The sequence below is a fragment of the Ranitomeya imitator genome, chromosome 3, assembly GCF_032444005.1.
Source record: "Ranitomeya imitator isolate aRanImi1 chromosome 3, aRanImi1.pri, whole genome shotgun sequence".
NCBI lineage: Eukaryota > Metazoa > Chordata > Amphibia > Anura > Dendrobatidae > Ranitomeya > Ranitomeya imitator.
In genome coordinates, this window is record NC_091284.1 from 687,957,757 (window position 1) to 687,970,958 (window position 13,202).

At 42.8% G+C, this 13,202-nt stretch overlaps 1 protein-coding gene and 1 long non-coding RNA gene across 2 annotated transcripts in view; one reads left to right on the forward strand and one right to left on the reverse strand.

Moving 5' to 3' along the window:
- LOC138670823 (uncharacterized) overlaps positions 1-13,202 on the forward strand; it is a 285,272-nt gene that overhangs the window by 159,976 nt on the left and 112,094 nt on the right. The window lies entirely within an intron of this gene.
- Positions 1-13,202, reverse strand: part of LOC138670821 (retinol dehydrogenase 7-like) — an 86,006-nt gene that overhangs the window by 59,055 nt on the left and 13,749 nt on the right. The gene's annotated exons all lie outside the window — the stretch shown is intronic.

Here is a 13,202-nt window from a genome sequence, read left to right on the forward strand (position 1 = left end):
ACCTGCGATTTTAATGCATAAAGGCATCAACTCCACCAATAGCAGAATAACAATACTGGAGGAACACATGGGAGAAGAAAAAAACACACAACACCAGTGCAATGTGGCTGCAAGATTCGAGAATGAAACACAGCAACCACCTAGAGCAAGAATCAGTCACCATTAGAGAAGCAGAAATATCCAACAGCGGGTCAAGAACATGAAGAGCTGAACAGCACCTGGTCCTGACAAAATCCTCACCTACTGACTAAAGAAATTAACAGCAGTACATGAATGCATGGCAAAGTAGATGAACCAACTGCTAGAAGCAGGCCACCACCCAGCTTGGCTAACACAAGGAAGAACAATGCTGATCATGAAGGATCCTCACAAAGGAAAAGTTCCATCCAACTACTGCCCAATAACCTGCCAGACAGACCAATCTAACCACAGCCTGGATTAACTACAGAAAAGCCTATGACTCAATGCCACACACATGGATTTGTGAATACTTGGCTCTCTACAATGTCAACAGAAAATTTAGAACCTTCCTCAGAAACTCAATGGGGCTATGGAGAACAACATTGGAAGTAAACTCAAGACAACTAGCTCAAGTGACCATTAAATGCGGCATATACCAAGGTGATGCACTGTCTCCATTGCTGTTCTACATAGGCTTGAACCCCCTCAATCAGATAATTACAGAGTCTGGCTATGGCTACAAGTTCAAGAGTAGAAGCACCATCAGCCACCTCCCCTACATGGATGGCATCAACCTGTATGCGCAAAACGAGACATCAATTTACTGATCCACCTGACAAGGATCTAGAGCGAAGACATCGGAATTTCCTTCGGACTGGAGAACTGCAGTCGGTTGGCAATAAAGAGAGGCAAAGTAGTCAATGCATGGATGTCTCCACCCTAAGTCTAACACACAAAGATTGTATGCCAGCAGAAAGGAGGGTGGTCGAGGCTTGATAAGCTACCATCCCGGATGAAACAAGGAGTATCCAGGAATATATCAGAAAAATGGCACCAAAAGTTGAGATGCTGAAAGCCTAAGGCAGCAAAAGATCTGGAAGGAAGAACAGGAAATGAAGCGCTATGGCAAGACAAGCCGCTGCATGGGATGTACCATCGACAGATAATGGAGATGGCTGACATGGAGAAACCCTACCAATGGCTGGAGAAATCTGGATTCCGAGGCAGCACAGTGGCACTAATAATAGCGACACAAGAGCAAGCACTAAGTATCAGATCCATAGAAGCAGGAATCTACCACACAAGACAAGACCCAAGGTGCAGGCTATGCAAAGAAACCTCAGAAACCGTCAAACACATAGTGGCAGGATGCAAAATGCAAGCAGGAACAGTGTATACTGAACACCACAATCAAGTAGCGGGAATTGTATACAGGAACATCTGCACAGCAAATGGACTAAGTCCCCCTAAGACCAGGTGGGAGACCCCAGAGAAAGTGGTGGAGAATTAAAGGGCTAAAATCCTGCAGAACTTCAAGATCCAGATGGATAAGGAGGTGTTGGACATTGTGATAGTAGACAAGGATCAGAAGACAGCAATGATAATAGATGTGGCTGTGCCAAGTGACAGCAACATCAGAAAAAAGGAATATGAGAAGCTGGAGATTTCTCAGGAGAACTGGAGAAGATGTGGAAGGTGAAAGCAACAGTGATTCCAGTGGTGATAGGAGCACATGGAGCAGTGACCACTAAGTTGGAAAAATGTCTACAACAGATCCCAGAAGCAACATCTGAACTCTCTGTCCAGAAAAGCGTAAAGCTGGGAACAGCTAAGATTCCGCGCAGAACCCCCAAACTCCCTCAAACTCCCAGAGGACGCGAAGTTATATTTATATATTTATATATACACACACATATATGTACTCTGGTAAGCTCACTGTCAAGCTCCGCAATAACTCAAGACAATTAGTGTCCACAACCAGTTAGTTTGTACAGGCCAATTGGACACCCGTTACATGTAGAACATGGCTTCAGGGGTGCCACATAATAAAATATAAAGGGATAACAAAAGACATGACTCCATCTGTAATATTATAGTCAACGGCCCTGTTGGTGCATACTCCAAATCCCATTTTGAGAAGGATCCAAACGTAAGCCCCAATGGAGCCACTGAACGCAATGGCAAATATTATGCGAACACAGACTAAGTTTATAAACATGGGCAGGTTTATAAATATGCAGTATAAGGAATCAACCATTTGAAGCATAACATGCACAGAGGGAAAAATTAGTATTTGATATACTGCCGATTTTTGCAAGTTTTCCCACCTGCAAAGAATGGAGAGGTCTGTAATTTTTATCATAGGTACAATTCAACTGTGAGAGACAGAATGTAAAAATAAAAAAACTGAAAATCACATTGTATGATTTTTAAATTATTAAATTGCATTTTATTGGATGAAATAAGTATTTGATCACCTACCAGCCAGCAAGAATTCTGGCTCTCACATACATGTTACTTATTCTTTAAACCCTTCATGACCCAGCCTATTTTGACCTTAATGACCTGGCCGTTTTTTGCAATTCTGACCACTGTCCCTTTATTAGGTAATAACTCAGAAACACTTCAACGTATCTTAGTGATTCTGAAATTTTTTTTTCGTGACATATTGAACTTCATGTTAGTAGTAAATATAGGTCAATAATTTTTGTGTTTATTTGTGAAAAAAAATGGAAACTTGGTGAAAATTTTGAAAATTTCGCAATTTTCAAATTTTGAATTTTTATTCTGTTAAATCAGAGAGTTATGTGACACAAAATAGTTAATAAATAACATTTCCCATATGTCTACTTTACATAAGCACAATTTTGGAAGCAAAATTTTTTTTGCTAGGAAGTTATAAGGGTTAAAATTTGACCAGCGATTTCTCATTTTTACAACAAAATTTACAAAACCATTATTTTTAGGGACCACCTCACATTTGAAGTTATTTTGATGGGTCTATATGGCTGAAAATACCCAAAAGTAACACCATTCTAAAAAATGCACCCCTCAAGGTGCACAAAACCACATTCAAGAAGTTTATTAACCCTTCAGGTGTTTCACAGCAGCGGAAGCAACATGGAAGGAAAAAATGAACATTTAACTTGTAGTCACAAAAATTATCTTTTAGCAACAATTTTTTTATTTTCCCATGGGTAAAAGGAGAAACTGGACCCCAACAGTTGTTGTACAATTTGTCTTGAGTACGCTGAAACTCCATATGTGACTATGAACAAATGCTATAGTTGAGAAGAAGATATGATCTCCCCATCCTATGGGGGATTCGGCAGAAGAATTGACAAGAAAGTCCGACACTGGCACTAGGCCTTTGAGAGCACCTGTAGGTCAGGGGTAGAGTCATATCTATTCTCAAAAGGGGGGACTGATGGGGAAATCAGGGACCACCTTGATATATCCCTATAATCTAATATATAAAGTTGAATGTGTGTGTGTATGTGTGTGTGTATGTATGTATGTATGTCCGGGATTGGCATCTGCACCGTCGCAGCTACAGCCACAAAATTTTGCACAGTCACACGTCTGGACCCCGAGAGCGTCATAGGCTATGTTGTGAGGTGAAATTTTAACCCCGCACTTTCCAATTCACCAAACAATTTTGCCCCTATCTACATAATGGGAAAAAATAAAAGGAAAAGTGTAGGAGGCAAATTGACAGCTGCCAGATGTGAACAAGGGGGACTTAAAGAATGAGAGCAATGACGCCAAAGAGTATATACCGTACAGTTGCTAAGGTCGGGCCCCGACATGGGATACTCACCACACACGGGGATATGAACACACACACAAAATGCGCCACACACTACCACATGCTTGAACACATATTACCCTCAGCACACATTTCACCACAAATACACCAACCTCGCCACATAAAAGTCTAAACACAAAAGTCGCCGCTCAAAACTCGCCACGCGCAGAACTCACCACATGCAAAAACTAGGCTCTTGCAAAACTCGCCACAAGTGCAAAACTCACCTCATGGAAAACTCGCCACACGCAAAACTTGCACACGCGGAAAAATTGCCACATGCACAAAAGTTGCAACACATGCAAAAGTTGCCTCACACAAAACTTGCACATACTCAAAAGGCACCACACATAAAACTCGCCACGCGCAAAACTCGCCATGCGCAAAACTTGCTGCACACAACTTGCTACACTAACCTGTCACATGCAACTCGACACACAAAAAGTTGCTACACGCATGTTGCCACACAAACCTCATCTCACAAAAGTCGCTACATGCATGTCGCCACACGCAACTCAACACACACAACTTGACAAACGAAACTCGCCCTAAAACACACACAAGTCTGGTATTATCCTTCAAAAATAAAAATCTGATTAATAAGCAGACAAACTACAACAAATGTACCATATAGGAAATACGGCAGCTGTCAGTCACATGACCTGACTATTATGTGTATGTGTGAGCTAATATATACTGCCAGGGGGAGGGCTTCCTGTTGGCTGGGGATTTATCAGGCTGCCAATTTAGCTTACAAATACTGAGGTAAAAATACTGAGCAAATAACATGTGAACGAGGTCTAATACAGGAGGAGATGACACACAGGTATATACTATATACAGGGGAGATGACACACAGATATATACTGTATACAGGAGAGATGACACACAGGTATATACTATATAGAGGAGGAGATGACATACAGGTACATATATATACAGGAGGAGATGACATACAGGTATATACTATATACAGGAGGAGATGACACACAGGTATATACCATATACAGGAGCAGATGACCTACAGGTATATACTATATACAGAAGGAGATGACACACAGATATCTATATATATAATTGTCTAAGGGTTTTTCCGTCTGTCTGTCTTTCTGTCTGTTTGTCTGTCTTTCTGTCTGTCTGTCTGTCCTGGAAATCCCGCGTCTCTGATTGGTCGAGGCCGCTAGGCCTCGACCAATCAGAGACCGGCACAGCATCGACGTAGAAATCCCGCGTCTCTGATTGGTCGAGGCCTGGCGGCCTCGACCAATCAGCAACGGGCACAGCGACGATGATGTCATAAAGGACGTAGACATCTCACGTTTCTGATTCAGCGACGGGCACAGTATCGACATAGATGTCATAATGGTTGCCATGGCGACGATGATGTCATAAAGGTTGCCTTGACCAATCAGCGACGGGCACAGTCTGCCGTGAATTCTGGAATCATTATTGTCCATATACTACGGGGACATGCATATTCTAGAATACCCGATGCATTAGAATCGGGCCACGATCTAGTATACTATATACAGGGGAGATGACACACAGGTATATACTATATACAGGAGGAGATGCATACAGGTATATACTATATATGGAAGGAGATGACATTCAGGTATATACTATATATAGGGGAGATGACACAGCAGGTATATACTATATACAGGGGAGATGACATACAGGTATATACTATATACAGGAGATGACATACAGATTTCTACGTCGATGCTGTGCCGGTCTCAGAGACGTGGGATTTCCAGGACAGACAGAAAGACAGACAGACGGAAAAACCCTGAGACAATTATATATATAGATACAGGGGAGATGACATACAGGTATATACTATATACAGGAGATGACATACAGATGTATACTATATATAAGGGAGATGACAAACATGTATATACTGAGGTGATGAGGTGAAAATGAGAGGTGTGAGGTGAAAATGAAAAGGTGTGAGTGCAAAATGAGAGGAGTCAGGAAAAATAGTGGAGTGATCAGAAAATGACAGATGTGAGGTTGAAATGACAAGTGTTAGGGGGGAATGAGAGGAGTGAGGGAGAAAATGAGAGGTGTGAGGGAGAAAATGAGAGATGTGAGGGGGAAAATGAAAGATGTGATTGGGAAAATGAGAGGCGTGATGGGATAATAAGAGAAGTGAGGTGCTATAACTAACCACAGATTAATAATATGCCCAGGCAACGCCGGGCTCTTCAGCTAGTTCACATATATATTTCTTAGTCCAGCAGAATATGTCTGAACATATCCAAGCTTTGCTAAGTCATTCTGCTGACTATTGATTATCAATTAGAATTGCTGACACAGGTGAGGTTAATCAGATTGAACCTTAACACTGGTCGTGCCTGCTCGCAAGTTTACCTTTTATGGAAAATCCCTGATGAATTAATGATGATTTCATATGTAATAAACAGCTGACTTGTGCACAAACATAATGTATATGCCTACCCAAAAGTGTATATAACTGACTGTCCAAGTTCAGTAAACTTTATGGCAACTGAACAGATTACGTCTCTCTCTGTCCATCATTGCTCGAGCATCCTTATATTTGGCAGCCATCCAATATCCCTGAGGGTCTGACTTGCATACCAACCTAAAGGTACCTTCACACTAAACAACTTCACAATGATATCGCTAGCGATCCGTGACGTTGCAGCGTCCTGGCTAGCGATATCGTTGTGTTTGACACACAGCAGCGATCAGGATCCTGCTGTGATGTCATTGGTCGCTGCAGAAAGTCCAGAACTTTATTTCGTCGCTGGACTCCCTGCAGACATCGCAGAATCGGTGAATGGGTGACGCCGATTCAGCGATGTCTTCTCTGGTAACCAGGGTAAACATCGGGTTACTAAGCGCAAGGCCGTGCTTAGTAACCCGATGTTTACCCTGGTTACCATCGTAAAAGTAAAAAAAAACAAACACTACATACTTACATTCCGCTGTCTGTCCCCGGCGCTCTGCTTCTCTGCACTCCTCCTGCATCCTGTGTCAGCGTCGGCCAGCCGGAAAGCAGAGTGGTGACGTCACCGCTGTGCTTTCCGGCCGCTGCGCTAACAGTCAGTGCAGGAAAGCAGAGCGCCGGGGACAGACAGCGGAATGTAAGTATGTAGTGTTTGTTTTTTTACTTTTACGATGGTAACCATGGTAAACATCGGGTTACTAAGCGCGGCCCTGCGCTTAGTAACCCGATATTTACCCTGGTTACCGTCATCGTTGGTCGCTGGAGAGCGGTCTGTGTGACAGCTATCCAGCGACCAAACAGCGACGCTGCAGCGATCGACATCGTTGTCGGTATCGCTGCAGCGTCGCTTAGTGTGAAGGTACCTTAACAGAGGGGACCACTATTTGGGCGCACGACAGGGATCGGAAGGGAAGGAGTGCCATTTGACTTTTTGAATGAAAAATTGGCTCCAATCATTTGTCGGACAACATGTTGCCCTTGGCGACCCCCTATGTGCCTAAACATTGGAGCTCCCCCACAAATGATCCCATTTTGTAAACTAGACCCCCCAAGTAACTTATCTAGATGCATAGTGAGCACTTTAAACCCCCAGGTGCTTCACAAATTGATCGTAAAAATGAAAAAGTATTTTTTTTCACAAAAACTATTTTTAACTTCAATTTTTTATTTCCACATGGGCAACAGGATAAAATGGATCATAACATTTGTTGGGCACATTCTTCTGAGTACAGCGATACCTCATATGTGGGGGTAGACGAATGTTTGGGCGCACGGCAAGGCTCGGAAGGGATGGAGCGCCATTTGGCTTTTTGAATGGAAAATTAGCTCCAATCCAATTTGGAGAGCCCCTATGTGCCTAAACATTGGAGCTCCCCCACAAGTGACCCCATTTTGGAAACTAGACCTCCCAAGGAACTAATCTAGATGTGTATTGAGCACTTTGAACCCCCCAAGTGCTTCACAGGAGTTTATAACACAGAGCCGTGAAAATAAAAAATCATTTTTCTTTCCTCACAAATTTTTTTTAGCCTGCAATTTTTTATTTTCACAAGGGTAACAGGAGAAATTGGACCCCAAAAGTTGTTGACCAGTTTGAACTGAGTACGTTGATACCCCACATGTGGGGGGAACCACTGTTTGGGCACACGTCGGGGCTTGGAAGGGAAGTAGTGACGTTTTGGAATTCAGACTTTGATGGAATTGTCTGCGGGCGTCATGTTACGTTTGCAGAGGAGCCCCTGTTGTGCCTAAACAGTAGAAACCCCCCACAAGTGATCCCATTTTGGAAACTAGACCCCCAAGGAACTTATCTAGATGTGTTATTAGAACTTTGAACCCCCAAGTAACATAGTAACATAGTTAGTAAGGCCGAAAAAAGACATTTGTCCATCCAGTTCAGCCTATATTCCATCATAATAAATCCCCAGATCTACGTCCTTCTACAGAACCTAATAATTGTATGATACAATATTGTTCTGCTCCAGGAAGACATCCAGGCCTCTCTTGAACCCCTCGACTGAGTTCGCCATTACCACCTCCTCAGGCAAGCAATTCCAGATTCTCACTGCCCTAACAGTAAAGAATTCTCTTCTATGTTGGTGGAAAAACCTTCTCTCCTCCAGACGCAAAGAATGCCCCCTTGTGCCCGTCACCTGCCTTGGTATAAACAGATCCTCAGCGAGATATTTGTATTGTCCCCTTATATACTTATACATGGTTATTAGATCGCCCCTCAGTCGACTTTTTTCTAGACTAAATAATCCTAATTTCGCTAATCTATCTGGGTATTGTAGTTCTCCCATCCCCTTTATTAATTTTGTTGCCCTCCTTTGTACTCTCTCTAGTTCCATTATATCCTTCCTGAGCACCGGTGCCCAAAACTGGACACAGTACTCCATGTGCGGTCTAACTAGGGATTTGTACAGAGGCAGTATAATGCTCTCATCATGTGTATCCAGACCTCTTTTAATGCACCCCATGATCCTGTTTGCCTTGGCAGCTGCTGCCTGGCACTGGCTGCTCCAGATAAGTTTATCATTAACTAGGATCCCCAAGTAATTCTCCCTGTCAGATTTACCTAGTGGTTTCCCGTTCAGTGTGTAATGGTGATATTGATTCCTTCTTCCCATGTGTATAACCTTACATTTATCATTGTTAAACCTCATCTGCCACCTTTCAGCCCAAGTTTCCAACTTATCCAGATCCATCTGTAGCAGAATACTATCTTCTCTTGTATTAACTGCTTTACATAGTTTTGTATCATCTGCAAATATCGATATTTTACTGTGTAAACCTTCTACCAGATCATTAATGAATATGTTGAAGAGAACAGGTCCCAATACCGACCCCTGCGGTACCCCACTGGTCACAGAGACCCAGTTAGAGACTATACATTTATAACAACCCTCTGCTTTCTATCACTAAGCCAGTTACTAACCCATTTACACACATTTTCCCCCAGACCAAGCATTCTCATTTTGTGTACCAACCTCTTGTGCGGTACGGTATCAAACGCTTTGGAAAAATCGAGATATACCACGTCCAATGACTCACCGTGGTCCAGCCTATTGCTTACCTCTTCATAAAAACTGATTAGATTGGTTTGACAGGAGCGATTTCTCATAAACCCATGCTGATATGGAGTTAAACAGTTATTCTCATGGAGATAATCCAGAATAACATCCCTCAGAAACCCTTCAAATATTTTACCAACAATAGAGGTTAGACTTACTGGCCTATAATTTCCAGGTTCACTTTTAGAGCCCATTTTGAATATTGGCACCACATTTGCTATGCGCCAGTCCTGCGGAACAGACCCCATCGCTATAGAGTCCCTAAAAATAAGAAATAATGGTTTATCTATTACATTACTTAGTTCTCTTAGTACTCGTGGGTGTATGCCATCCGGACCCGGAGATTTATCTATTTTAATCTTATTTAGCCGGTTTCGCACCTCTTCTTGGGTTAGATTGGTGACCCTTAATATAGGGTTTTCATTGTTTCTTGGGATTTCACCTAGCATTTCATTTTCCACCGTGAATACCGTGGAGAAGAAGGTGTTTAATATGTTAGCTTTTTCCTCGTCATCTACAACCATTCTTTCCTCACTAGTTTTTAAGGGGCCTACATTTTCAGTTTTTATTCTTTTACTATTGATATAGTTGAAGAACAGTTTGGGATTAGTTTTACTCTCCTTAGCAATGTGCTTCTCTGTTTCCTTTTTGGCAGCTTTAATTAGTTTTTTAGATAAAGTATTTTCTCCCTTTAGTTTTTTAGAGCTTCAATGGTGCCATCCTGCTTTAGTAGTGCAAATGTTTTCTTTTTACTGTTAATTGCCTGTCTTACTTCTTTGTTTAGCCACATTGGGTTTTTCCTATTTCTAGTCCTTTTATTCCCACAAGGTATAAACCGCTTACAGTGCCTATTTAGAATGTTCTTAAATATTTTCCATTTATTATCTGTATTCTTAATTCTGAGGATATTGTCCCAGTCTACCAGATTAAGGGCATCTCTAAGCTGGTCAAACTTTGCCTTCCTAAAGTTCAGTGTTTTTGTGACTCCCTGACAAGTCCCCCTAGTGAAAGACAGGTGAAACTGTATAATATTGTGGTCGCTATTTCCTAGATGCCCAACCACCTCCAGATTTGTTATTCTGTCAGGTCTATTAGATAGTATTAGGTCTAAAAGTGCTGCTCCTCTGGTTGTATTCTGCACCAATTGTGAAAGGTAATTTTTCTTGGTTATTAGCAGAAACCTGTTGCCTTTATGGGTTTCACAGGTTTCTGTTTCCCAGTTAATATCCGGGTAGTTAAAGTCCCCCATAACCAGGACCTCATTATGGGTTGCAGCTTCATCTATCTGCTTTAGAAGTATCCTTTCCATGGTTTCTGTTATATTTGGGGGGTTGTAACAGACCCCAATGAGAATTTTGTTACCATTTTTCCCTCCATGAATTTCGACCCATATGGACTCGACATCCTCATTCCCTTCGCTAATATCATCCCTTAAAGTGGACTTTAGACAAGACTTTACATAGAGACAAACCCCTCCTCCTCTCCGATTTTTACGATCCTTTCTAAACAGACTGTAACCCTGTAAGTTAACTGCCCAGTCATAGCTTTCGTCTAACCATGTCTCGGTTATTCCCACTATGTCAAAGTTACCTGTAGATATTTCTGCTTCTAGTTCTTCCATCTTGTTTGTCAGGCTTCTGGCGTTTGCGAGCATGCAGTTTAGAGGATTTTGTTTTGTTCCAATCTCCTCGCTGTGGTTTGTTTTAGAAATGTTCTTACCTCCTTTCTGAGTATGTTTTCCTGGGTCTTCTTTGTTCGAGTCTAATGTTTTTCTTCCTGTCCCCTCTTCTTTTAGTTTAATGCCCTCCTGATGAGTGTAGCGAGTCTTCTGGCGAATGTGTGTTTCCCAGGTTTGTTGAGGTGTAGTCCGTCTCTGGCGAGGAGTCCATCGTACAAGTAATTCACACCGTGGTACAGGAATCCGAATCCTTGTTGTCTGCACCATCGTCTTAGCCAGTTGTTCGCATCAAGGATCCTGTTCCATCTCCTGGTGCCATGCCCGTCTACTGGAAGGATAGAAGAAAAAACTACCTGTTCATCCAGTTCCTTTACTTTCTTCCCCAACTCTTCAAAGTCCTTGCAGATTGTCGGTAGGTCCTTCCTTGCCGTGTCATTGGTGCCAACATGTATCAGATGAAATGGGTGGACGTCCTTGGAGCTGAAGAGCTTTGGTATCCTATCGGTCACATCCTTGATCATCGCACCTGGAAGGCAGCATACTTCTCTTGCAGTTATGTCCGGTCTGCAGATGGCTGCTTCTGTGCCTCTCAGTAGTGAGTCTCCCACCACCACCACTCTTCGTCGCTTCTTGGCTGTACTTTTTGCTGTCTTGGCAGTACTTTTTGCTGTCACTTGTTGCTGTGTGCCCTTTTCTTTTTTGCTTGCTGGTATTGCTTCATCCTTAGGTGTGCCATCTTCATCCTCTACAAAGATTTGATATCGGTTCTTCAGTTGTGTGGTTGGTGATTTCTCCATGGTCTTCTTGCTTCTTTTGGTCACATGCTTCCACTCATCTGCTTTTGGAGGTTCTCTGACACTTTTTTCACCATCTGTGACCAGTAGAGATGCTTCTGTTCTGTCTAGGAAGTCTTCATTCTCTTTGATGAGTTTCAAAGTTGCTATTCTTTCTTCCAGACCCCGCACTTTTTCTTCTAAAAGGGCCACTAGTCTACACTTCTGACAGGTGAAATTCGATTCTTCTTCTGGTCGATCTGTGAATATGTAGCACATGCTGCAGCTCACCATGTAGATTGTCACATCTGCCATGTTGCTCCTAGATCCTGCTGACTTGCTGTGTGTTTTCCTTCTTGTGTAATCTACTCAGCCAAGCTTTCATGCAATAATGTCCTACAGGCAAAAATTTGGTTTGGTGATGCTTTCCAAGCAGCTGGTCCCGGCTGTACCCAACGATCTTCTAGCTGAGGGAGACTCTTCGCTTTTCCCAGAAGGCACCTAGAATATGCAAATTATCCTCCTCAAGTTTGAATCCCTGGTTTGGTGATGCTTTCCAAGCAGCTGGTCCCGGCTGTACCCAACGATCTTCTAGCTGAGGGAGACTCTTCGCTTTTCCCAGAAGGCACCTGGAATATGCAAATTATCCTCCTCAAGCTTGAATCCCTGGTTTGGTGATGCTTTCCAAGCAGCTGGTCCCGGCTGTACCCAACGATCTTCTAGCTGAGGGAGACTCTTCGCTTTTCCCAGAAGGCACCTGGAATATGCAAATTATCCTCCTCATGTTTGAATCCCTGGTTTGGTGATGCTTTCCAAGCAGCTGGTCCCGGCTGTACCCAACGATCTTCTAGCTGAGGGAGACTCTTCGCTTTTCCCAGAAGGCACCTGGAATATGCAAATTATCCTCCTCAAGTTTGAATCCCTGGTTTGGTGATGCTTTCCAAGCAGCTGGTCCCGGCTGTACCCAACGATCTTCTAGCTGAGGGAGACTCTTCGCTTTTCCCAGAAGGCACCTGGAATATGCAAATTATCCTCCTCAAGCTTGAATCCCTGGTTTGGTGATGCTTTCCAAGCAGCTGGTCCCGGCTGTACCCAACGATCTTCTAGCTGAGGGAGACTCTTCGCTTTTCCCAGAAGGCACCTGGAATGTGCAAATTATCCTCCTCAAGTTTGAATCCCTGGTTTGGTGATGCTTTCCAAGCAGCTGGTCCCGGCTGTACCCAACGATCTTCTAGCTGAGGGAGACTCTTCGCTTTTCCCAGAAGGCACCTGGAATATGCAAATTATCCTCCTCAAGTTTGAATCCCTGGTTTCACAGAATTTTATAACGCAGAGCCGTGAAAATAAACAATAATGTTTTCCCACAAAAATAATTTTTCAGCCTCCATTTTTTATTTTCCCAAGGGTAACAGGAGAAATTAGACCACCA